The 27,238-nt window shown below is 40.0% G+C and overlaps 1 long non-coding RNA gene across 1 annotated transcript in view; it reads left to right on the top strand.

Annotated features, from left to right (window-relative positions):
- Positions 1-25,308, top strand: part of LOC128626741 (uncharacterized) — a 32,670-nt gene extending 7,362 nt beyond the window's left edge. The window contains exons 2-3 of the long non-coding RNA XR_008390794.1: positions 20,075-20,194; positions 23,932-25,308. This is a non-coding gene — a long non-coding RNA (uncharacterized LOC128626741). The remainder of the gene's footprint in view (positions 1-20,074; positions 20,195-23,931) is intronic.
- Positions 25,309-27,238: the final 1,930 nt, after the last annotated feature.

The following is a 27,238-nucleotide window of genomic DNA, read 5'->3' as shown; positions in this document are numbered from 1 at the left end:
CATATGAAAGCTAAACTAATTGAAATGAATGGTAATGCACAGGAAACCAACAGTAATGGAAAGGAAACTGGGACTCAAATCAAGGGAGTAGACCAGAAAGAAGGAAAAAATGACCAAACAGAAAAGAATGAAGAAACAAGAATTCAAAAAATGAGGAGAGGCTTAGGAACCTCCAGGACATCTTTAAATGTTCCAACATTTGAATTATAGGGGTACCAGAAGGGGAAGAGGAACAGTCACAAGTGGAAACCCTATTTGAACAAATAATAAAGGAGAATTTCCCCAATCTGGCAAAGGAAATAGACTTCCAGGAAATCCAGGAAGCTCAGAGAGTCCCAAAGAAGCTGGACCCAAGAAGAAACACACCAAGACACATCATCATTACATTAGCCAAGATTAAAATGAAGGAGAGAATCCTAGAAGCAGCAAGAGCTAAGGGGACTGTCACCTACAAAGGAGTTCCCATCAGACTGTCAGCTGATTTCTCAAAAGAGACCTTACAGGCAAGAAGGGGCTGGAAAGAGATATTCCAAGTCATGACAACCAAAGACCTACATCCAAGATTGCTCTATCCAGCAAAGTTTTCATTTAGAATGGAAGGACAGATAAAGTGCTTCTCAGATAAGACCAAATTCAAGGAGTTCATCATCACCAAGCCCTTATTATATGAAATGTTAAAGGGACTTAACTAAGAAAAAGAAGATAAAAAAAGATGAACAGTGAAAGGACAGCAAACTCACAGTTATCAACAACCACACCTAAAACAAAAGCAAATTAAGAGGACAGCTAGATCAGGAGTGAACCATAGAAATGAAGATCATGTGGAGGATTAGCAACAGGGGAGTGGGAGAAGGAGAAGGGGGGAGAAGGTACAGAAAATAAGTAGCACAGACAGTAGATAGAAAGTAGATAGGGGGGAGAGTAAGAATAGTATGGGAAATACAGAATCTAAAGAACTTGAGACACATGTTCATGAACTAAAGGGGGGAATGGTGGGGGAGGGGTGTGCAGGGTGGAGGGGAAAGGAGGGGGGAATAGAACAACTGTAATGGCATAATCAATAAAAAAATGTTTAAAAAAAAAGAAACTTCTGCCTAGATTCACTGTGGATATTTGTTTATCGTGTGTCAAAGAAGACACTGAAGATAACTTTCTTTATATCACTTGTCTTTACAACCTTTGAAAAAACATGGCTCAGTATATTTTTTATTCACTCTTTAGAAAAAAGTAGTTTTTCCTATTTAACTTTGATGACTTCATTGCTATTGCCTCTCAGAATCCCCATCAGTCGTCATCATTTGTACTAACACATGTTTGAAATAGTCTGCCTTTATGCTGGGATGGGGATCATTTGTTTTCCATAATTAATAAAAACGATAAAGTCAAAAGTATATTAAGTTTCTAGTCCTTAGGTTTAGAACTGAAAATGCTGTAGTAATTATTTTGTGTGGTATGTGCTGCGTACAGTGTACTGACTTTTCTATTCTGTCCGACAGTTTTTTGAAGACTCTTGTAACGGCAGCTGGCCGCACACACTTAGCAAAGGCACTGGTTTCCTCCCTGTGTTGTCATGTCAGATGTGGTTGATGATATCCTGTTTCTGCAGGAACAAGAACAACTTCCTGCATGCTGCAGAACGAGATGTTGCCTCTGAGAATTAATAAATTCCGTAAAGAAAAGTATTCTAAAAACTATCACTACAACTTTACAAGAGAGGAAGCCCTAATGAGAACTAAACATTGCTGCTATCGCTTCATGTTCTCTAATTTCCCAACTGTTGTCAAGAGAGCTGTAAGCAGATCAAGAAGACACTGGTAATGTTGCTGGGGCTGGTGTCTCAGTTTACCCTTCAGGTGCTGTTCAGCCAAAGGGAGTACGATAAATCTGCTAGGCCGACCCCTACTCATTTCAAGGGTGGGCAGAATGTTTGCTTGGAGTTGGTGGGCCACAGAGGCAGTGAGATGGGGCTGGGCCCTCAATAAAACTCATTTTTACCAAAGTGAAACTGTAGGTCACAACTGCACTTTCTTACATGCTGTCAGAATTCTCTCCTAATGAAGGACCCATTTATCACACTGCCAGTTTCCAGTTCTGCCAACATTATCTATCACTTACCTGCCTTAACTGATGTCATGGCACCTAAAATCATTTAAATACCAACACACCAATAGCACTACCAAGCATTTATATGTACCAAGAGCAGTTATTTGATTCTCTCAAAACTCCTTGAAGAAATTATTATCTTTATCTTTCAAACAAGGAAACTGAGACTCCAGGGAGTTAAGTAACTTGCCCAAAGTCCAGGAGAATACCAAGGGGTGGGTATGGGTGTGGTCTGTCCTGAGCTCAGGCAAGAAGAAGGAAAATTGTCTGCAGAGATTTTAAAAAACAGTAATAAAACTGACTATAAGTCAGACTCACTTGTTTGGGTTTTTTATAGCATTTAAAAATTTGTACAAATTTTTAAATTTGTAAAAGTTTACAAAATTTTTTTAAATTAAATTTTATTTAGGTACTTTTCAAGTACATTTTTTTAAATCTCTTTCTCCCATCCCCGCCCCGCCCGGTCTCCCCCCTCCCTCCCATTCCCCCCCCCAGTCTTCATCCCTGTGTCTTTCATACTTGTTCCTCAAAATCCCTCCCCCTTTTTCCCCTTAAATTCCCTTTACAAATTTAAATGTACATAAATGTAAAATGTACGTAAATTTACACAAAATCCTAGCCATTTTTAGTTGTATAGCTCAGCAGCATTAAGTACATATACACTGTTGTTCAACCATCACTACCACCCATCTCCAGGACTCTTTTTGTCTTCCAAAACTGAGAATTTAGATCCATTAAACAAAAACTCCTTATTTCTCCTTCCCCCAAGTCCCTGGCAACCACTATTCTATTTTGTGTCTTAATTTGACTACCATAAGTACCTGTACATGACTACTGTAATATAAGTAGAATCATACAGTGTTTGTCCTTTTGGGAGTAGCCTATTTCTGTTTGCATGTACCCACAAGGTTTATGCATTTTGTAGCACATGTAAGAATTTCATTCCTTTCTCAAGGATAATAATGCATTATATATATATACTACATTTTGTTTATATATTCATCTATCAATGGACACTTGAGTTGCTTCTACTTTTTGGCTACTCTAAATATGTTCCCATGAAAATGTGTGTGTGTGTGTGTGTGTACATGCGTGGAGATTTCTCTACATGTAAATGAAAGTAACAAGTTTGAGGAGTTCCTATATTTACGCTGGAGTGGAGAATACTCTGCCTTAGTAAGGAGTCAGTCCAGACTGGCCAGTTCATGTTGAGGCTCTGATTGGCAGTGAGGTCTCTGTGTCCTCCTGCAGTTGGTGGAGAGGTCTGCTGGGGTGTGTGGTTGTCCCTGAGTTCATGGGACAACCAGTACCCATAGGTCAGCATACAGCTGCAGCTTCATGCAGCTGGAGAACCAGTTTTCTGTTATTACATGAACTCACAATTCTTGGGTCATCTCACAAGAGGGTGGGGCAGGGAGGAAGCCTAATGATTGAATTCTTATGATTCAAGAGGATGAGAATGAGGAGCACATTTACTTTTAATTTTAGAAATAATGGAATGTGACATTTCTTGTACCTGAGTGGGAAACAGTGAAATTCCTGTTTGCTACGCAAACAAGTGAGACACTGAGGGATGAACAATGTTGGGCGAAGTGTAGAGTGTACAGAGAGCACTGAAGATGGGCAGGGAAAGCCTCCTAGGCAGAGATGTCCGAGCTGAGAATGAAGAGCATTAAATTCACAGTTCTGGAGGCTAAAGGTCTGAGATTAAGGTTGTGGCAGAGCTACACTCTCTCAAGGGCATTAGGGGAGAATCTGCTCCTGGTGCGGCTTCTGGTATTGCAGGCAACCCTTCCTTGGCGTTCCTTGGTTTGTAGATGTCGCATCACTCCAGTCCCTGCCTCTGTCACCCCTTGGTGTTCTCCCTGTGTGTCTGTGTCTTCACATCGCCTTCCCTCCATGTGTTGTCTGTGTTTCTTCTCTCCTTATACACCACCATTTAGGTTGGATTTGGAGCCCACCCTACTCCAATATGATCTCATCTTAACTGATTCTATTTGTAAAGATCCCTTTTTCAGATATTTGGAGATTATGGGAAAGACAGGGATTTGGGGGGCACTCTAGCCCACCCAGCAGAGGTTCTCCTGTGAGTACATCAACACTGATCACCACTGGACTGAGCAATGAGGCACTGGGTCGCTGCCTCAACGGTTGTTCTTTACAAAGTTAACAGGCAGTGCAAGGAGGGACTAATGTATTCTAGAAGTAAGCTCCTGTTGATTGATTATGCATAGATTATTGTATAGATTCACTTGGCTTTTTTGTATCTGGAAAGGCTGTTATTGAGGTTCCAAGGAGTAGAAAGATTGTAACAAGTATCTGCCCCACTTAAGTACATGCTATATTTTCTTTTGAGACAACATATTTTCAACTCAACATAACTTATATGAATCCACCAAAAGAGTGACCAGAGGGGAGAGGGGAGGTAATTTCAGGAAAAAAGGGGGAAGGATTTACAGGAACTAATATGAAGGACACATGGACAACAACTAAGGGGAGTGGAAATGGGAGGGAGGTGGGGAGCACTGGGGGGTGGGCTGGGATGGGAGTAAAAGATAGAAAACTGTACTTGAACAACAATTAAATAAAAAAAGAGAGAGAAGCCAAATAAATTGTGGTTTAAGGCATAATCCTATGCAAACACTAACGCAAATTTTTATTAAACACTAAATGGAAAGTTTGAGTAGTCAATTGCTTTATTTTAATTTTGAGGTGAAAATCCGGGTGTAATTTGGAAGCTTATCAAAAAATTCAGCCCTGGTTGGTGTGGCTCAGTGGATTGAGTGCTGGCCTGTGAACCAAAAGGTCACTGGTTTGATTCCCAGTCAGAGTACATGCCTGTGTTGCAGGCTAGATTCCTAGTTGGGGATATGCAAGAGGCAACCAATAGCTGTTTCTCTCACACATTGATGTTCCTTTCCCTCTTTCTCCCTCCCTTCCCATCTCTCTAAAAAAATAAATGAAATAAAAACAAGAAAGAAAAGCAGTGCCCTAGGACATGACTACCTGCTACGAACTGCTTTTAAAAAAATTTCAGAGAGAAAGCTTGTATTTTGTTGCCAAAAGTTTCAGCTATCTACCAAAATGATAAAACTGGAACATCAAGAAGCTGAGATGAATTCTTCTTTTATCATATGCATATTGAGTGTAACAGTGAAATACTGTATGATTTAAAGCACAGGGTCTCCCTATCTGTAGAAGGAATACAGCTCTAATACATTGTTAAATTAATACTTTAATATTTTCCCCGCTTTTAGTCTGGAGTAGAGCACTTCAGGTTTATTGTTTTCTTTATGAATTCAGACCATGTAGTCTATAATAATCATAACTATCTTGAAGATTACATGTAGAAAAAAATTCAAAGAAACTAGACCTGTTTTTCTGCTCTGTGGAGAGAGCTCATTTTGGGTCCTGAATCCATAATGAAACATATTACTTATCTCTTCTAATGAGAAGTCATATTTTATCAGACTACCCTTAAAGCTCTTTTCTAATTTGTTCATAAAATTTTTGAATTCATATGGAAAAAAATGGCCCAGTACATTTAGTTCTCTTCACATTTCCATCACCCTTTGGTAAGGCCATCAACCACATGTGAGCCCACCTAGCTGTATCATCACCTGGCCTAACCTAGATTCCCAAAACTCCTAATGGAGTGATTGGAAAGACCATGCTGGCTGCCTTGCTAAAATCCACTCACACTATGTCTACTTACCTCTTTTTATCTGGCTTGTTAGTAACTAGGCATGGTGGTAACCATGTCAAAAAAGAAACGTGGTTATTTGTACCTGATTTGTTAGTGAACCCGTTATGATATGACCCAGTGGCCACATCTTTCATTTTTACGAGAAACATTACTTGACAGTTTTCTAATTTTGCCCAGTATTAACACTAATGAGACACAGTTTATAGGTATAATAATAATAACAATCATTACCATTTTATTGAGTGTCTACTCTGTTGCAGGCATTGTATTAAGTTCTTTACTTACCTTACTTCATTTAACTTCTATAACAAGCCTATGAGGTGGATTTTACTCCCAGATGGAGAATGAGGTACAGGTAATTTAATCACTTTTTCAGATTCACATGACTTGAGATAGCCAGTATCAACCTCAAGTTGTTCTAATTTGTAAGACCATGTTCAGACCTACAGCTCTGGTCACCTGATGATATCCTATGCCAATCAACATCAATGCACTTTCCAAATGTTTATTCTATTATGTGTTCAAGTGCCTCCCTTCTGTGGGAACCATGTTTTTTAACAAAAAACTCAGGTCTTAGCATAGTACTTGTTACATATGAACATTTTCGATAAAGTGTTTGTTGAATAAATGCATTAAAATGTCTTGCTGTCATTCATGATCTTCCTGTCTGAAAATTAGGAGACCATGTGCCCTTATTCAATACCTACCCTCTTGCCCACAGTGATCATGGACAGTGGCACAATTATCTCTGCATTTCAAGCAGTCAGGGGTTCTCATCACATCCTCTCTTAACCAGGTCTGAATGAGAAGTTTCGTTTTAGCTTTTGCAATATGATGATCATCACCTGGGCAGAGAACACAACAAAAAATGGAAAAGGAATAATCCCCTTTTATATATGTAACTTTTTACCAACTGCTGGATATAGACTATCTCTGCCATATTCTTCAACTCTAAACATAAATTACTACTGTTATTGCCTTTAATTTTGTTCTTTATGAAGTGGACAGCTACCTTTAAATCAAAGGTTGAGGCAACACTTAAAACTGAATACATCTAGAAACTAAACATTCTTTTATTTATTCATGAAATCACATTTAAATATAATTTTAATAATGTCAGGATACTGGGAAAAGAGTAAGTTAATAACAGTTCCCTAATATTGTAAGAATTCTTGTATGTATATACACGGCAACCACAAAAATGGGGAAAAAGAAAAATGAATGGTTTTAGTTTTTACAATGGACAGACATCTACTTTGGCTTTGGGTTAACACCTCCAAAGTCATGCCTCCTTGACGTTACTGCTTACAAAGCACTCAACACGCTGCACTGGAATACAGGCTCTACAATATGGTTTGCTAGTTATTTCTTCCCAGTCAGGAATTATATGTTTTGGTCAATAATTTGGAATGGGCTTGACATTCACTTCAATGTGGTCCCTAACTTATTAGTTCTCAGGGAGGGAAATGCATGGCAGAAATCAAGATTTTCAGCTCTTAAAGTGTTGGATCCATCTAACAGACAGACTTAGCAAATGCCAGAAACAAGGTTGAACTCGAAAGGAGAGACAATGCTGAGATCCCCGATTAAGAAGGAATAAGGCCAGTGCATTTTCAAGTCATAGAGGAAGCAGATTAAAGCCACATGCAAATCTGGGTTAAAAAGGATACCACAGCACAAAAGACATATTTCTAGGCAGGGTCTGTCCATTGATCTTGTTAGGAAGATTCGTCCATTTTTTAATCTCCTTTTTGTCCAGGCTGTGTATCTTACTGAGTGGCAGAAGTTCGTTCCCCCTTTAAGTTTTGTTTACCCAGCTATTCATTCAGTTCAACTCTTAACCACTATTATTATAGAACATTACTAGGTGTTAGGGGTGCAAAAATGAGTTAACTCAATTATGTTTTTAGGATAGCAATCAAACCAATCATGCCAGTTAGCACACCTATTCTACATCATAATATAAAATGAAGAAATTAGAAGCTCTACCTGTAAATCATTGTTCCAGGATAAAGGGTAAAGGAAACATTATTATGTGGTATTCATGCTTATCAGTGCTTATGAATGTAGCATTAAGTATTATAAGCATATGGCTTGTGTATTTCAAGCCTTACTGAGATATTACCAAATAAAGTCACTTGTAGGTCCCAGACCTTACCCAGATGTACTATCTGATACATCTAAAATAATGCTTTTGATAATAAATTACTAGGCACTGAGTCCTCACTCATGAAATTACTGAGCTTTAGTGCCACATTTGTTTTTCTCTTTCTCCCCCTTTCCATACACACATTACTGCTATGGTAATAGAAGTATATTATTACTACTATTAACTTTTGGTTAAACCATTTGAGAATAAGTTGTAGACATCATGACCTTTAATTTCTAAACACCTGATCACATCTCCTAAAGACATAAAGACCTCCTAAGAACAAGAGCATGTTCTTAAGTAACCACAATCAATAATCAAACTGAGGAAAATTTAACAGTGATATGTTGGTATTGTACAAAACAATCCCATATTTATTCTCAATAATGAAATGTCCTCTCTGGCATTTATTTCTTTTATCCAGGAGTCAGTCTAGGGTCATACATTTCATTTGTCATGTTACTTGTCTCTTTCACTCTAGAATGAACTCACAGCCTCTCTGTGCCTTTTACAAAAGTCACATTCTTGAGTGCTGCCTAGTCGTTTGTGGAATGTCCTTCGGCTGGGTTTTTCTTATTATTTCTCAAGGTTATTTTTCAGAGTTCCCCAGGGCACTGCTTCATGTGTGAACTGGCCGGCTGCCTTCATGGGCCTCCACGTGGCTGCCGCTGCTGCTGCTGCACTTCTCCAATGGGCGCAGCTGTTTTCTCTGCAGAGGGCTGCTATTCAGATCCTCTTGGGACTTAGAGAAAGTACCTATCAAGCCCAAAACCTCTCACTGTGAACCCTCAATGGGCGCATCTTAATTCCCCACAGCACAGCAGAGGCCAGGCTATAGCTTTTGAACAAAACTTCATTCAATGCTTGAGGGTAACACAAGCATCACACAGAGAATAATGTCAAACCACGACTAAAAGTTGCTATTCTTAGAGCCCACAGGTTACAACATGACCTCAGATTCATGAAATAAGTGGTTCCTGCCTCCATATGGGTCAGTTCACTCTACCACAAATTCTCCTATAAAGTTCATGCTAGGGAGTCCAGACTCAGGACGGCACCCAGGCCTGGAGAGGGAAAAACATTGTCCTCAAGCCCCTATTTCCTAATTTAGGAACGTCTTGCCAGGATGAATGGTACTAAGGACACCCATCCCCTTACCATCACTTTTAAGTATGTGAGGCTCCCATGGCTTAGCAGGTCCAGTCACCACCGCCCACCCCCACCTGCCCCGACCACATTTATTAACATCAGGCTGTGTAGTCCTATGCAGTTGCACGTGTGGGTCGCCAAGAATCCAGCCTGGAAGCACTAGCTCAAGCTAAATACAATTCCTTTACAGCCTTTTCTTTAGCATGCAGTGAGGAGTAGAATGATGCTTCACACCCTTCCCTCAGCCAGGGTTTCATTCCTCCTGTAAACAAATGCCTGGGCAAGGACCCATCAACACATCTCCCGAGAACAACCAGCAATTTTCAGACATAAGAAATTCTAAATCTAAATTGAGGAAAAGAATTATAACTCTGCAGGAGCATAATGGAGTTTAAGATAAACCCAATTTACATTACTAAATAGACTGTTCAAATCATTTGCATTTGGGTTACTTCATTGCATTTTGGCCTTCTTTAAGAAAAACAGTGAGTATTTACTTGCCCTTATACCCACACAATTAAAAGGCTCATTGAAGTGATGTTTACAAAAACTGATTTAGCAGTTTGGCTCCAAAGGTAAATTCCAGTTTCTACCCCAGAGGGTGAAACTGCTATTAACTTCAAGACTGGAAGGTTTTTCAGCCTCAACTACTTTTACTATTTTTAAAAAAGATTATATATATATTTATTTTTAGAGAGAGGGGAAAGCAGGGAGAAAGAGAGGGAGGGAAGCATCAATCTGTGGTTGACTCTCACAGGCCCCCCACTGGAGACCTGGCCTACAACCCAGGCATGTGCCCTGACTGGGAATTGAACTAGTGACCCTTTCGTTTACAGGCCAGCACTCAATCCACTGAGCCACACCAACCACAGGCTATTTTTACCATTTTAAGGCAGGTTGTCAGCTTCTTGAAACATGTTCTGCCTTTCCAAACTTGTCATCCATGTCTTCTCTCAGTGTCCTCTGTTCCTGCCAAATAAGAACACTTTGCTACCCCTTACTTTCTCACTTCTTCATAATTGCTTTTATATGCTTCCCACCTGTCCTGATAATTCTGAGCTCTCAAAATTATTTTTAGTCTTCAAAGACCTAGTCCAAAGTCATCTCCTGATCTTCCCAATTGGATGTGATCAATCTTTCCTCTTAAGATCCCATAGCAAAATATTTATACAGCAGTATGTTTTACCTTATATTACAGTTATTAGGTTCATGTCTTATCTGGTCTTCCAGGTTTTCTTGAGTTCAGGAACAGAGCTCTACTCATCTTGGTACCTCTCCCAGCTCTGGCATGGTGCTTTGCAAATAAAAGGCATTCAAAATATTTATAGAGTTGATTTGAACTAAAAACTAGTTAATACAAGATTCCACAGGAAACTGATAGCTTTGATCTAAATTATGTTTCATGGCGATTCTGAAAATATTAGTTTCAGAATGAGATGATGAATGAGAGATGAAATGTTTCAATGTGTTGTTAGCATGCCAACCACAGCTTTGGCTGAATGTTAACAAAGATAGGCATTGTAAGGGAAGAGCCCTTTCAGTCAAAACTAATGGACATTTGATGACACCCACTAGACCAATGCATAAATGATTCCTGGGTTGTAGAACTTGAAGTTTATAAGAAAAGTACAATCCCAGCTAAATGAGAAATAAGAAATTACTACTGTTCTCTCTAGCATTTGGTGGGCTATACTGAAAGGAAAATTAAAAGTGGAAAGCAAAAATGTAATACACTAAACGATGATCTCTTGTGACACATTTCTGGTAATGTTTTGCTCATTTATTCACTGTTATCAAATATAGTCTAGTCACTGAAGGCCTATTAGAGTGGACTGCTGATCGGCTAACTGTATCACAATATAATGAGAAGGAAAAATATATAACAAATGGTACATGGGTTCCTGTTAGGGGAAACTCGCCTTTCTTACAAAAAAAAATACTTGAGAAGCCTGTAAAGAGTAAAAACTTCCCCACAGGGTATAGGTGTTAGATGGTTTGAGGTCTTCTGGGGAGCGAAGAAAGCCAAAAAGAGAAATCCATTCACAATTGGGACAGGGCGAATGGAAAAGGGAGAGATAGAAAAAGGAGAACAAAGGACAGGAACAAATGCCATGTTTGGTGGAATACTATGAAATAAGCAAGGTGACTGCTCTTCATGACCTCATGACATTAGGGAAATTTTACAAAATCACAAAAAGCTTGAGGTGACTGGGTTTCTTGTGAAAACCAGTAAAGAGGCCAAGTTCTGCATCATGGTTTTTGTGGGAAGTAAAATAGAGACACTAAGCTCTGGTGCAGGGGCCTGACTCAGAGATCTGGAGGCCTTGAGTTGGTGAGAGTCCCCAGAAATCCTGGGTACTTCCCCACCCCCTGGAAATTAGAGGCTCTGAAAAAAATTTCCCCCAAAGTACAGAAATAGAGAGGCGCTTAGATAAAATCAGCATTACAGTCACTTTGGTGGCTACAGGCTTATAATCAATATTCTAGGGATATAACTCATGACTTATTTATATAAACATTCTCTCCATTTATAAAAAAGGAAAACAATGCTTGAGGCATATAATGTAGCATTTACAAACACAGACTCTAGAGCCAGATGCCGGAGTTTGATTCTTGGCTCTACTTTTCACTAGGTATGTGGTCTTTGGTGAGTTACTCGACCCTCTGCATCTCAGTTTCTTCACTTGAAAAATGGGGGAAATGAAAGTAGCTATCTGGGAGCCAAGTGTTTAACATAACCCATTATTCTTCTGTGACATGTAAACATTGGTTGACCATCCAGCTTTGTTTTCCTGATAACCTGGAAAAAGTAGAAATACCACCTATGTTACTAGACATTGTTCTCTGTAGTAAAAAATGAACCCCGAGTGGTAAATTGAATCTGGACAGGGATGAATTAGATAAGACCTCTATATATACATGATGAGGACTCCATGCATTGGGCTTCCTGAGTATGGTGACCCTCATAACTAGGCTTGTACCTTTCAGGACCCCTGTAGCTATACTTATAAAAATTCTGCAGGAGGTAGTAACATATGACTCAGCAATTGTAACATATGACTATAGCAATAACTCCTTGCTATTCCCAAATGTATTGAAAAACTTATGTTCACACACACACAAATCTATCCATGAATGTTTATAGCAGCAGCTTTGTTCATAATTGCTAGAATCTGGAAGCTAAATGGGTAAGCAAATTGTGGTGTATCTATACTATGGACAATTTTTCAACAATAAAAATAAATGAGCTACCCAACCAAAAAAAGACATGGGGGGACATTAAAAGCATATTTCTATTAACCTAAAAATAGAAGGCTGAATTGGGAAGCAACAAGTTTACTTGACATTACAGAGAATAGCTACTTGGAAAGCACAGATTCAGGCAGAAACCCAAATAGTGTTCCTATTATGAGGTGAAGACAAGGGGTTTTTATAGGGAGGGGAAAGGAAATAATTACATGGATACAAGGAAGAAAGTTCTATTGGTGCTCATAAGTTAAGTGATTCTTTAGTCATACATGGTGGTGTTAATTCTAAAGAATGTCCTTAATTTCCAGTCCCGTGGTTAGGAGACAGGCTTTTTGGTAGCTTTACACAGTTGTTGGGAAGGCAACACTGCTCTGACCAAGTCCGAAGGTTCCTTTGCCCAGTTCAAACATTCCAGAAGCTCAAGGAGTAAGACATGCAATGCAGTTCCTCTGCAGTTGCTGCCCTGACTTTGATTTAAAAGAGCTCCACTTCTGCCAACTTTTCACATAGCTCAGTTGAGAGAAGTTCATCTGAAAAGGTTACATGCTATATTATTTCAAGTATGTGACATTCTGTAAAAGGTAAAACCATGAAGAATGTAATAAGATCTGTGGTTGCCAGGGCTTTGGAGGAGGGAAGGTGGATAAATAGGTGGAGTACATGTGATTTTTTAAGTCAGTGAAACTGAATGTTGATATTATGCATTTGTCAAAAACCATAGAATGTATATCAAGAGTGAGCTCTAAACTATGGGTTTCAGTTAATGATGCATTAACATTGGTTCATCAGGAAAAACAAATGTACAAAAGTAAGACAAAATGCTAATGACAAGGAAAATTGGTGCATATAAAGAGGGCTGAGGGGGTATAAGGGAAGTCTCTGTATTTTTCACTTAATTTTTCTGAAACCTAAAACTGTCCTAAAATATAACATCTATTAATTAAAAGAAAAAGATCCTACAGGAAGTATTGGGCTGTGCTGGGGAACGAGGCTTCAAGCCCAGTAGATACTGTCCTATGGGTCTTGTTTTCTGCCCCTGAGCTGCCATTAAAGAGAAATGTCTGAAGCTGCCTTGCTGGTGAGCTGTGGTTCCTCTCCACATGTCCTCCCGAATAAGCTGGTGGCCCACAGCCACCTGGTGAGTCTGAGCATTCGTTGAGCCTAAGAAAATCTTTTGGTGGTCTATGCACTACATCATAGAATTATTGGTAGGACTGAGTAAGGTAACATCAGCAAAACACTTAGAACAGGGCTTGGGACATACAAGTGCTATATAATTGTTAGTTATAATTCTTGTAGGAGTGAATAGTTATAGTTAAATATTTTAATAATTGTATCTCCAAAAATCATGAGTGATATGCTATCTGCCACACCAGATCAATATATAGTATATGTATGGATATATACATAGATATAATATAACATGTATATCAAATAGATTTATCTACAGATACAAATACAACATATGCATACATGCATACATACATATTTATTATTTAGTGCCTTGCACATAGGTTCCTGTTTGTTTTGTATCCTTTGCTGATGATCAGTCAGGTGTGTCCACAAGAGGAAGTACAGGAAAGGCTTAGGGAAAAAAACAAAGTTTTATTATAGTCACGGGTCCTAGAGGCAAGAGGCATGGCACACCTTGAAGGGCACATGGGAAAACACGAGGGTGGTCAGGACCAGAAAACAGAAGCCAAGGGATCATTTGGGCCAGAACTTTTATTGAGATTTCCTAGGGAAGGGCAAGGCAGAGCAGGATACATAGTTTGGGACAGGCTAATTAGAGTAATTTTATAGAGTTTGGGGCTATAGGGATAGGAATGGTCCTAGATTTCTGATACCTGGCCCTGGGATGAGTAAAGCAAAGGAATATTGCCTTCTGGGCTGTACAGGCAGATATGATGTCTCGCTCTAGATTGGTCAGTTTGCATATTAAGGGCAAGCTCCTGGCTGGGCCTTATGCTATCTTTAAGAATTGGCTAGCTCAGGGAGGGGCAGTCTCTCCCCATTTAGAAAGGTTTTTTAAGATGTCACATATACAGAAAATTTAAAAAACGGGTATACAATGCAATATTCCTCAGGTAATATCCAAAATCTCATTACATGGAAATATTTTAGTGATTACAGCATAAAACTCAAGTCAGGATGTCATGTTTAAAAAGCCCAGCCTGCCTTCAGCATAGCTGAATTCCTGACAAAATGAATCAGCTGATCCCTGACATTTTTTTTGGTGAATGTATCTGCCTGAAATCTCTGCTTTCCTTGCTATTGTATTCTGAGCACCTAACATAATGCCTTGCCTACAATGTGCCAAGTACTGGGCTATTCAGTAGTTGCTTAAAAAAAATCCTAATTGAAAATGTGAACCTTGTGTTGAACACACTCTGTGTGCTGCCTCAGATTCTCGCTGCCACAGATTCCCTTGGCCTCACCCAGCTCCTGGGTCTTCTGCCATTTTCTTCCTCTCAGCTGTTTCTGCAGAATCAGCTGTGTGCCTGAGTTCTACTCCATTCTGTAGTGTTTTCATTGGGGCCAATGCCCAGACTTCGGCACCTCCCACTCCTTCCTCAGGTTCACTTGGATAAGACACCGTGTCGCAGGTTAGATAAACCTGACTTTACACACTGGGTCAGCTGGGCAACATCACAGAAATTTGGGAGAGTTAACTCTGTAGGGGCACACTTCAGTCAGTGATGATGGCAGAAAAATTTCCTTCCCGTCCGTCCGTACAATGGACTGTTTTTGAGGTAACGTGTTCTGGCGCAGTATGAAGGCCATCATGGCCCCTTTACAGAAGAGGCCCTCTGTGTCTCTTCATGGAGTGACACTATCTGGTTTGCGTCTACTCCCACTTCCTTCCTCTCTCACTTTTGCTGCCCTAGGATTGCACCTCCCAATGAAGCCTTAGTAATTAAGTGTTGCCTAAGGCTCTGTTTTCTAGGGAAGCTGAGCTAAGCCTGGCTCCCAGATCCATGTCCTTCAAATTCCCACTTGCCAATGCTTCTGCTTATTGCACCATGGGTCCTCTCCTTGCCCCTTTCGTCTAAGTCACATTCTGATGTCATTCAGTTCAGCACCACGACTCTCCTGATCATACCTCTGTTTTGGCCCTGTGTTCTCACAACCATCTTGGTTTATCTCAGTCCCAATTCGATTCATATTTTTGCTGTTCCAGCCTCCATTCCTTCTTCTTACTATGGTTAGCAATATTTTAATTTTTCTCTCGGAAATTACTCCCCTCATTTTCTTAGTTCACGTGACTCAGGTGGAGCTAAACTTCCTTCCTACACTGTTCAGGTCTCAGCCAACCAGTGTATTCCATACTCCTAGTCCTAGTGAGTGGTTTGCAGATAGGGACGTGACCGGGTTGGTCCAAACAGAGCCAATCCTGAGCTACTGAATTCATTCATATCTGAAGTTTTCTACCTTCAAAACTTTCAGTTTTCTGGGTGAATAAATTGCCCTACAACGGAAGGAGGACAAACTAATGATTCTGTCTCTGTAAATCCCAGCCTCCTGAGAATTAATATAAAAACCTGGGGTAACCAACAGCAAAGCTCCCTAGAACCTTGTGATCTCTATCTATACCTTTCCACTACAGCAATGTAGGCCAAGCTTAAATGAGTCATTAGGTAGACAAGGATTGAGTTACCGGCCCTGAGGGCAGACTCTCCACACCCAGTACTCAAGTAGCCATTCCACAGTACAGTGTGTCTTGTCACATCTTGCCTCTTCTTTCCCTCCTGATCTGTGTTTTGGTCTGAGTGCCTTGCCAGCAATCTGATGCAACTTCTTAAATTCTTAAAACTGCAGGGGAATTTTATGGCCAGTCAGGCACACAGTCCTTCAGCAGAACCGAGCAGGTGGAATTTCTGGCACCTTACCACACTGGAGAGACAAAAGCCGGTCTGTTGCACTGGGATGTGGGGCAACGTTAGAAGGAACTTCCGGGCCTGACCACTGTGCGCCTTCCAAGTTTGGCTCCTATCATTCCTACTTGGCTCATGTTCCTATCTCTCTTAACGTTTGATTGATTATGCCTCTCCTAATAGAGTTTTACTTTTATACTTTGGCACACAACCTCTAAGAAGGCAGGCCTTCTGTTCCAACAGGATGTGTGGGAACTGGACACTGGTGAAGTCTAATTACTGTGAAATAGAGCTCTTTACTCTGACTCAGGGTCAGGGTGTACCAGTGTGTCCCCAACCAGCACCAAAGGACAACTTGGGGCTCTTCCCCAATCTTGCCAGGGCTCCAGCAGATGGCTAGAGTTTGTGCATATCCTGCTGTGGTCTCAGTGCAGTGTCCTTATGCAGTGGTCAGATGTGCACCGGGCAAGGTCTAAAGCACATGCAGTGGCTTTCTCCTGTTTATATGATGAGTGAATGACTGATGGGTAAAGCCCTGAGGCACACACTGAAAAATAAAAATATCCCCATTCATGTAATGGTCCGTTTTCTCTGGCATGTTAACCCCTTTAGTCAACACAACTTCTGGACATTTGTTTGGTGATGCTTCCAGCAGCCATATCCCTAGTCTGCCGGGCAGATGCATGCTGGGCAACCGGCTGACTTTCAGGCAACTATGACTATAGAATTCAGCTGTAAAATACATGGACCAAACAGTAACAGCAAACATTGAGTATCTTCTTTATGCAAGGTACAGGCTAGGTGCTAGTGGTTCAAGGCACAAAAAACCGAATTAAAACATTGTTACAAAATGTGAAATGTGATTTGAATGAAATGCACCAGAAGCAGAGACAGAATACTAGGGAAAGGTGACCATTCAGGGAAAGACTTGCTGAGGATGTGACAAGAGGTAAGACAAAAATAATGAAAAGGCAGTGATCATGCATGTGGTTAAAGGAAGGGGGAATGTAATAGCCAGAAAGAACAGCATATGCAAACTCCCTGAGGTGGTTATGTTAAAGAAATGGGAAGATGAGCAGGGTAGCTGGTAGGCTGGAACAAGCAGGGAGAATGGTGCCAGATGAGAACTGAGGCAGGGTCAGTGGCAAGATAGATAGCTTAGATGGAATTCTATGTGAAAAATGAAGCCACTGAAATGGGAGAATTAAATGAAATCATTGCAATTCCAAGGTCATTCTTACTTCAAAATGCACACAGAATGGGTTGTAGGAGGCAGAAGAGAAAGAAAGCAAGGGGACCAGTAAGGAGGCTGCAGCCAAGTGCAGTAGCCTTGGGGAGGAATGGAGGGTTTCCCCATCCACTTGGTGGTTGAATCAACACGACTTCCTGTTGGCTTTGATGTGAGAAGTGAGACAAAGAGGAAGTAAATATGACTCTTAGATTTCTCATTTGAGAGATTGGTCTGTGGTGGTGTCATTAACTAAGATGGGGGAATCTGAGGAGAGAACGTGTTTGTGAGAGTGAGTGGGCATCAAGCTCTGTGATTACATTTCAGCTGCTTGTGAGACAGACAGTGGGAAGATAGACTATGCACCTGGGGCCTGGAAATGGGGTCTGACCGTGAAGCAGGAATTTGGGGCTTGTCAACATGGAGATGGCATTTAAAGCCGCATGAATTGATGGGGTTCCAGGAGAGAATATGGTAAGAAAATAGGGGGGCAGAGGGCTGTATGCCCAGTCCATTTCTCCCCTCAAGTTTTTCTCCACAGTCCTAGTCCAAGGCCTTCCTTCTTTAGGCTTCAGAAGCAAAAGACACACTGCCATTCTCTCCTCTCGTTAAAAAGTCTAATGGCCTCTAAATAAGTGAGCCAACTCTGGCCATCTTCTCAGAGATCCCAGTCCTTAAGCCTGTTCCCACGCTTCTGTGTTCTCATTTTTTCAGATTAGCTTCCTCCCCACCCCCACCCCTACTCCCAAGGCTGACAAATAATCTTCATGCTAGGAAAAAAGAAAGGAAGGAAGAAAGGAAGAAACCTTAAGTAACACTACCATCACCACCCATCCAAGCAACTAAGCCAACAAACAAAAATACAGCATGAGCTCTTAGAAAGGACAGTACCCTGCTGACCAAGTCTTGGGGCCTAATTTGCTGTTCTACTGTTAGCCTTGGGGTGAGCCATGCATGCTTCAAGTCATTCTGCTTTGCCTCGTCAGTCGGTTTATCAGGGTGTAGCACTGATCACAGGGAAGACTAAAGAAGATAATTTGACTGGCTCTGGGCCAACCAGGACCACTCCTGTTTGAGCATATATGCTCTACTAAAAATGGGTCATGAAGCTCACATGCACCTGGAAAGGTATCACATATCTTTCCATGTGGTGCATGCACTTCAAAGACCCCATTGTGGACCTATCTGCTCTTAAGTGAAATGGTCAGGTTCTTCTCTTACCTCTCTGTGACTACTCCCTACTCCTGGCAGATTTGCCTGCTCACTCTCCTACCAATAGCTCCCAGACTAAGCCAGGAATGAAATTCTAAACCAGAAAGAAGCAAACAGGAAGTGTCCTAGTTGTGGCTGTAGATTACCCACAACATTGGGGTTTCCTTTTGATGTTTTGTACCTTTGCTTTTGCTCATTTTGCCCTGCCCCCTTCCTTCCGGTACAGAGTTAGGCCACTTTCCTGGCCTTTCTCTGCTGTGTTGAAGCCACCTATTTCCTACCTTCCTAGCTGGTGCTTACCCCAGTATTTTCCCTGGCCAATCATTGCTGTGCTGTACAGATTGGTAATCTGATTCACAACTTTGCCCTGATGCTTGATTTGCATGTGTACCTCACCCTGGCTCCCCGTCAGGCTGCAGACCTAGTGTGCAACCCAGATCCATAGCTTCTGCATGTCCTGCATGTTCTGCATGTTCTTCATTCTCCAGCCCCAGCTTTCTATGCTGCCTGTCTTTATGCTAAGCCACCCTCTGACCCAGTTCCTCTGATGACATAAAATGCACACATGCAGACTGCTTTTTAATTCATGACTGCTTTAGATACCTGCATGCCATAGTTGTGCATGCTTATTTATAATATATATTTTGTAACATTTTGGCTCACCAATAACTATTCCGTCTCTGCTCCCCACCTACTGGTTCTGCCTCCTGTGCCTTTTCCATGATGGTCAGCATTGGTGTGTATCACTGCTTCTAAGCAGGGTTGCCATTGATTCTTTTAAGGATTTCTTCTTTCTGTGCTAGGGGTGTCTGTTTCATATCAGTTCACGACTCAGAGATTCTTGGGAAACCTGCATTCAGCCATCATGTTTAAATGGTGAGGTGAAGGCTGGGAATGATAAACTGATGGAGTTCCAACCTGCAGTGGCATTTAGTATTAAGCCTGTTTCATATATGGCATTAATGGAATTGGTAAAGAAAGGGTATGTAGCTTTCTTTAGCACTATACCCTAAATTATTCCTGGTCTCCTGAGTGCATATGGTTTGATTATATTTCCTTTCCCTTAAAAATGTCAGGCATGCCCATGTGACTTGTTTTGGACACAGAAATATGAGCAGAAGTTACATGTGTTACCTCTAGAACTAGTGTGCATTTTGGTACATTTCCTTTTTTTCTGCCAAAGCCAGCACTGCCTAACAGAAATATAATGCAAGACATATATGTCAGTTTCAATTCTTAGTCACATTAAAAAAGTCAAAAGAAAAAGTTGAATTAATTTTAGTGATATATTTCATTTAACCCAATATATAAAATATTATTTCTATAGGTAACCAATATTAAAATTATTCATTAATTTAATTTTTTCCATATCAAGTCTTGGAAATCTGGGGTGTGTTTTACAGTTACACTGCAACTCAGACCACCCACACTGCAAGGACTCACAGCCAGACATGTCTGGTGACTGTCGTGTTGGATGACACAAGCCTCAGCAATCTTGAAATGTGGCTAGTCTTAATTGCAATGTAAGTATAAAATATATATAATTTATGTTTTAAAATTTTACCACCAAGCCCTGGCTGGTGTGACTAAGTGGGTTGAGTACCCGCCTGTGAACTGAAAGGTCGTTGGTTCGATTCCTGTTCAGGGCACGTGCCTGGGTTGTGGGCCAGGTCCCCTGTTGAGAGTGTGTGAGAAGTAACTGATAGCTGTTTCTCTGGCACATCGATGTTCTCTCCTTCTCTTTCTCCCCACTTTCTACTCTCTCTAAAAAATAAATAAAATCTTTAAAAAAATAAAAATAAAATTTTACCACCCCCAAACCATGGGCCAGGTCTTTAAAAGTCCAAGATTTCCAAGACTTACAAGGGTCCTTGTTCCCCAACTGTTGGTGGGCAGTAGGCTAGTCTGTAAGGAAGGCACATCCTCTAATGCTCACTTCAGATGAGGTCAAGGAGGATACCGGACCTGAGAATCAAAGCACATTCTCTGCCCCTGAGCAGGGGGCCCTTACAACACTTACCCAGTGAGATTTCAGAATTCTAAATGAGCACTGTGTGTCTATCATACTTCCCCAAATTGTGGTAAGGACATAATATTAAGGCATGGAGAGAAAAGATTGGGAATAAAAGGAATGAGAAGTTATGGGTTAGTAGTTAGATGCCCTTTGGAATTATTTAAAGAATAAAGTTTGGAATTACATTTAGTTATACTGGCTACTGGGCTGATTTCAGGAACATAACCCCTTGCAGATGCTGCTCTCACTGGGGCCAGGATGCTTGGTGAGTTACAATGAAACAAACCAAACCTGGTGCAGGTCATCATTAGAATGTGCCATATCCGTTCTGCACATATCAACTAGGTTGTTCTTTTTAAATGTGAATCAGACTGTGCCACTCCACACTGAAACACTTGACATTCCTTTCGAAGTATCCAAGGCTCTTCATGATGTTTTCTTTTGCAGCCTCATTTCTTGCCACTCACTTCCGAATGTTTTATACTTCAGGAACACCAAAGTATTTCGGGTTTCTTGCTCATACCATACTGCTTCTCTTTATTTCCTGGGATCCCCTTCTTTCTCTTTACCTGGCTAATACCTACTAATTATTTAAGATTTAATTCCGTGCCATCTCAAAGAAGTCTGTGTTGCCTGCCAGATGATTAAGTGTTCTTATTTGACTCACCCCACGACCTTGCACATCTATTGTTAAACTTACCACTTAGTATTAAAATTATTTATTTATGTGTGGCTTGTTCTTAGGGGCTAGGTAGATGCTCATTAAATGTTTCTTGAGTAATATTCTGGAAGAGCCAGTGACCACAGAGAAGAATGGATAGAGAGCAGGGTTGGCAGGGTTTGTCAGTGTTGCCTCCACTTGAACTTAGGCGGGCTCCATGACTGCTCTAATGAATAGAATATGGTAGAAGTGGCACTGTGCTAGTTTTGGGGCCCAGGCCTAAAGAGATTGACAACTTTTACTTCCTGTCATGTGGAACTCTCACTCTTGGAAGCCAGCTTCCATGAAGAAGTATAACTACCTCGAGGGTGCCATGTTGTGAGAAGCAAAAGCCATGTGAATAGGAAGTGGGGGATGAGACATCATGTGGAGCAAGAGAGAGACTAAGGATGCTAGACATATGAGTGAGATGCTAGACATATGAGTGAGACATCTGAGGTATCTTAAAAAGGGATATCCAGCCCCGATGACCCCAGCTGACATCAAACGGATCGGACACAAGTTGGCCAGCTGAGGTCATCCTGAATTTTCCAATCTCCAAATCCTGAGCAAATAAAATAGCTGTAAGGCAAACTTAATTTGGTGGTAGTTTGCTCTGCAGCAATAAATAGCAGAAACATAAGCGCTGCCATTACAAAAACCTAAAATATGTGGCACTGATCTTGAGATTGGACAGTAGTCAGAGACTGAAAAGACTTCAAAGGAGTATAATGGGGGCTGGAAGGATAGGTTATTATTAAGACTTGGCAGGGGGGGAGCCTATATGGTATAGATGCAGAAGGTTTAGCAACGCTGCCACCTGACATGTTTTAAAAAATATAAAATGGACCTAATAAACTGGTGGATCTTGGTAAGTGGACTTCCAGGCAGAATGTTAAAAGTGCCAACAAATTCTTTTATCTGAATATGATAAAGTATAGATAGAGAGATAAGCTAAAAAAAGTTATTCAAAGTTTTTAGCAGAACCTAGACGAAATACATAGGACCCAGGACTTACTGACTTCAAAAGCAAAACTCTTTCTTATCTGTTTTCTGGCTCAGAAAACATTTTTAAAGCAAGAAATGTTCTCCAGGTAAAGATCAAATCCAGGACAGTAAAACTAAGTAAAGATAAAGTCAAAGCTGCAAGCATCAATCCCTTTGGTGAGATCTCAGAAATGTTTAATTAATGCCCCATGGAGCCTATCAGATAAATGCAAGATTTTAAATAGTGTGGTTAAACAACAGAGATTCTAATAATCTTAAAGGTATTCACACCATCCATAAGCAGATTTGTAGAGGGCAAAGGAAGAGAAGATGTGTGGGCCTGACTCTTATCTATCAGAATAGATTCTAGTTTGATACACAAGAATCTCACTATGTTTGTAAAGGAATTATACCACCTTGGACTGAAAGAGTCAGAGACATAGGCTCTTTCTTATGGAAAATGAAAAAAGACTAAGGTGGAACCAAGAGCCTAAACATCAGAATTAAGGGCCACTAAGAATTATACCAAAGGTGCAAGAATAGGACTTAATCGAGGAACTGGCAACATATTCCTAACAGGATGTCCTATCATTATGGAGCACTGACTGTCCTGTGCCGCTGCCCCCATTTCCTCCTTTTTTGAAAGGGCTTTTCTATACACTTGGCCCTAGCATCTTACCAGTATGTTTGTGTTTGTGTATGTGAGAGAGAAAGAGCAAGGGCAAGTTAGTTATATTTTTCTATTCACAGGAGGACTTCAGGTTGAGAGGACACATACCTGAGGAATCAAACCTGAGGAGGCTTATCCGCACCTGGCCCTGAGATTGGCAACCTTAAGCTTAAGCCTGAGCCTAAGACATAATAGGATGAGACTCACAGGGACTGTGGAAGGGATTTAGCACATTTTGCATGTGTAAAAAATATGAGCAATTTGTGACCATAGGGTAGACTATGGCAGATTAAAGATTGACTCTTTTCCCATTGATAAGTGAGGAGTCTATGTCCCTCCCCTTGAATAGAAATGGATTCTGCGACTGTTTTGATCAACTGAATACAGCCAAAGTAAAGTTGCAGCTATTTATGAATCTAGGTTTTAAGAGATTGCCAACTTTCATTTCCTGTTTCTTGGAAGCCAGCTACCATTTGAGAAGTATGACTATCCTGATGCACCGTGCTGTGAGAAGCCCAACCCCGTGGGGTGGCCCTGGGGGATGAGGCATCCTGTGTGTGGAGAAAGAGGCCAAGGAGCAGTGATGAGCCACATATGAGTGGAAGAGATTTCTTAGAAGTAGGTCATCCAGTCCTAGCCACCACAGCAATGCCTCATGGATCAGAAACAAACCCTTCCAGAATTCATGATGTACAAAAATCACAAGGTAAATAGCCTGGTTGTTTTCAGTCACTGAGTTTGGGGCAGTTTATCACACTGCCAGAGGTAACCAGAACAACTTCTGCTTTGAAGTCACTATTTAATCAAAAGCACTTGCTCTTTTCATTCATGGAAATTGTTAGTTGCACAAAATTTGAGTCTGTCTGACCTTATGATTTCTGGCCAACAGATGTGACAGAAGTGATAATGTCTCAGTTCTGAGCCTGGACCTCAAGAGGCTTGTGTGCTTCTGTTCTTTCTCTTGGAAACTTTGGAGCCTGAGGACATTAGTCATCCCAGTTGACCCTCCAGCTGACCCTGCAGCTGGCCACAGACTTATGAGTAAGCCCAGCTGAGATCATCTGAGTCCAACCCAGCAGAGAAGAACCCACCCAGTTGGACCCAACTAAACCGCCAACTCAAAGAATCATGGACTAAAAAATTATTGTTGTTTTAAGTTGTAAGTTGTAAAGTGGTTTGTTAAGCAGCAACAGCTAACTGGTACAACAGCCTTCTGTTTGATTTACTTCCAACCAAGAACAAAATAAAGAAGTATGGGTTGTTCTTTCCAGTTTTAGGTAATTTATTTACTTTTGTTTCTTTATAAATTTGAAGACAAAACCAATACACTAGCTGGCAAGATGCAATGGGAATGTATCAACACTGTGACATTCCTGACCAAAATTCAAAACCTAAATCCAATTATATGCAACATTAGGCAAATCCAAATTGAGGGATATTCTTCAAAAGTGTCAAGGTTATAAAAGAAAAGGAAACATAGAGAAACTATTACAATTTGAATAAGACTAAAGACACATGAGAAAATGCAACATATAGTTCTAGACTGGATCCTTTTATTATAAAGAGCACTTTTGGGACAAGAGATAAAATTTGAGTGAGAATACAGAGTGGATGGTAGTGGTGCATCAGTGTCAATCTACCAGTTTTGATGGTTGTATTGTGATTATGTAGGAAATATATTTGTTTATAGGAATTATGTACTACAATATTTGCAAGTTTTGGGGCATTGGATAGACAACTTAGTCTCAATGGCTCACTTTTTAAAAAGTTGAAAAGAAAACAAATAGTTTAGAAAAAAATCTTATTGGTAGGGCAGTCCTAACCCTACAAGGTAATAAAAAACAGGCACTTCCCACTTAAGTCAATAAGTTGTTCTTGATAATCAGAGTTACTGCCCAAAAAGTGCTGCCTGAGATCCTGTTTCTCCATTAATTTAAGTTGGAAAAACTATAACATGTAATCGGTACATCAACCCAAAACACTCAAATTTAATTTCTCAAACATGGAACCAAATGCAGCAAAATGTCTATATGTCAGAAGCATTGTGTTAGTGTATAATATGTTTAAACATCACTTTCTGATCAGCAGACAATAATATGGTTATAAACAAACTTTTGCTTTGTGGGTACCATCCCAAATATACCTTCCTGTGCTGTCGTTCTTGGTGGGCTTTCCAAAATGGTCTACGCATTTTGATATTGCTGTGATTATAATATCCTACTAATTTTATTAGACTCAAGACATTTGTTTTATTATTGTTTATTAATTCAAGACTTACTCTACCTATAGTTTGTTAAAAAATATGGTATTGAGTTTTAGGAAAAGGTATAAATTTTCCTATATAAACAGTGTTGAAAAATATTATACTGAAAAAAAAAGCATGTTCAAAGAAGTTTGTGTAGTGTAATGCAAGAGGCATTCTAATAAAAATTTATCTGTGGAGACATATGGATTATGCCTACTTATTATAAAGCTGTAATCATGTCAGGTATACATCTTAACCAGATAGCTAAGTAAGAGAGTATATTGGCTCTCAAATGTAATTTGTACTATACAAACTTATAATTAGCAAATGAATAAAATCATTGGCTAGCAATTGAGAAAACAATTTAGACTGTTACATCATTATAAACACTAATTCCAGATAACTTAAAGTATTAAACAGAAAATCTAAAAGAAAATGAAATTGAATTTGTCCACCTTATGCAAAGAGAAGAGTTTCCTAAGTATAGAAGCAACACGAGTCAGTGGGGAAAATACAGAGGTTTGAGTATAGTGAAGTTTAAGAATTTTGCGTGTATTAGTTTAAAAGTAAAATGAATATTACAGCAAATAGCAGACCAAAGTATTCAATGTAAGAGCTCTTATAAATCCATAAGAAAGATATGATAGATGTGTGGGAAAGGACATAAAAAGGCAGCTTGTAAGAGAAGAAACACACATAGTGAACCACATTATGGAGAAAAAAATAACTTTGCTAGTAGTCAAAGAAGTGAAAATCACAACTGGGGACTCTCATAGTTATTTATTAGATTATAGAGAAATCATTAAAAAAATCACAAAATCCAAAGGCATGAGGCTGTGGTAGGCAAATGGGATACTCTGCACTTAGTGGTGCCTGGGTAAAACTACAGACCCTTTAGGAAGCAATTTGGCACACGGACCCAAGAGCTATAAATATTTTGGGATTTGTTTTAGTTTTCCAACAAAAGGGACCATTACAAAGCTGTTTAGCAGAAAAGCATGTCTGTGTTGAGGTGGGAGGGCCGACTAAATAGCTCATGGTGAAGTAAGCTATGGTGCCAACACTTTGCCAGATAGTATGTAGTCATTAAAATAACTCGGAAAATAAACAAGAGTGACGTTCCATGGTATACCCTGTATAATTACCCAACTCCGTCACATAAGAAACAGCACATAAAAATAAGTCATGAGATTATAACCAGGATGACAGTAGATGTGAGAGGTGACGAGGTGGTAAAAGATTCTTTTAAAAACACTTTTCTCTTTTTTTCCAAGTTAAAAAAAACACGTTGCCCTTATAATTAAACAAAATAAAGAAAGAAGAGAGGAGAGATGAAATTCTGGTGCATGTAGGCAAATGGAATTTTTTTCCTATGTGACTATTGAAATAACCATCACCAAAAGTCCATGAGACAATCATAGAGATGCTGCTGACTGCACCCTGGAAAGCATAACAGGATGACAGACCACTGTAAAGCCAATATCCTACGAGGAGCTGATGACAACTCTAAATAAGACAGGTCACGTACCAACCTGCTCAAGGAGACTTCCATACAGTCATAGCTGCTGTAACACATTAGAAGGCTTTAAACACATCAAGTGCTTACTGGCCAGGAAATAAGCCTGGTAGTTAGGTATTTTTGTTTATGTTCAACATAAGGTGTGTCTGTGTTTTTCTACTCATCATAAGGTTAAGGTCACAGTGTTTTTCTTTTATAATATGGATCATAGAAGAAAAAAGTCAGCAGTACCATCATACAGTGGTTTTTAATGTAGGAGCAATCAGTAGAGGTGGGGTACATTCTTTCTTTGTTTTTCAAAGATCATTTAAAAATTTCAGATTTTGTGCTGGTACTATTTTAAATCAAGGAAGTACATTGGTGATATCATTTTACTTGTAGTTTGCTGCTTCTTAGAGCAGATGATGTTTCAGGTGAATGTAATATACAGTG

This window comes from Artibeus jamaicensis, unplaced genomic scaffold (genome assembly GCF_021234435.1).
Source record: "Artibeus jamaicensis isolate MK-2021 breed Jamaican fruit bat unplaced genomic scaffold, CSHL_Jam_final scaffold_916, whole genome shotgun sequence".
NCBI classification, from domain to species: domain Eukaryota; kingdom Metazoa; phylum Chordata; class Mammalia; order Chiroptera; family Phyllostomidae; genus Artibeus; species Artibeus jamaicensis.
Note: the sequence above shows the minus strand (reverse complement) of the source record. Positions and strands in the feature narration are given on the sequence as shown.